Genomic DNA, 206 nt, shown 5'->3' with positions numbered 1-206 from the left:
TCTTACCCGCATGAGCCACCCCAAAGCCCAAACTTCGCCGCACATCAAGCCGCATCAAGCAAAATGTCTTAAGCCAAGCCGCCGAGGTTTCCTTCCCTCGAGACGAAACAAGGCAGGTGTTGAGGCTCAGGATTTGCCGATCGAGACGCATGGCTGTTTGCGGAGTCCAGGTTCCTCTTGCTTGGGGATCGAACTGGCTGGGGGTA

The sequence above is a fragment of the Penaeus monodon genome, chromosome 22 (assembly GCF_015228065.2).
Source record: "Penaeus monodon isolate SGIC_2016 chromosome 22, NSTDA_Pmon_1, whole genome shotgun sequence".
Classification (NCBI taxonomy): Eukaryota; Metazoa; Arthropoda; class Malacostraca; order Decapoda; family Penaeidae; genus Penaeus; species Penaeus monodon.
Note: the sequence above shows the minus strand (reverse complement) of the source record.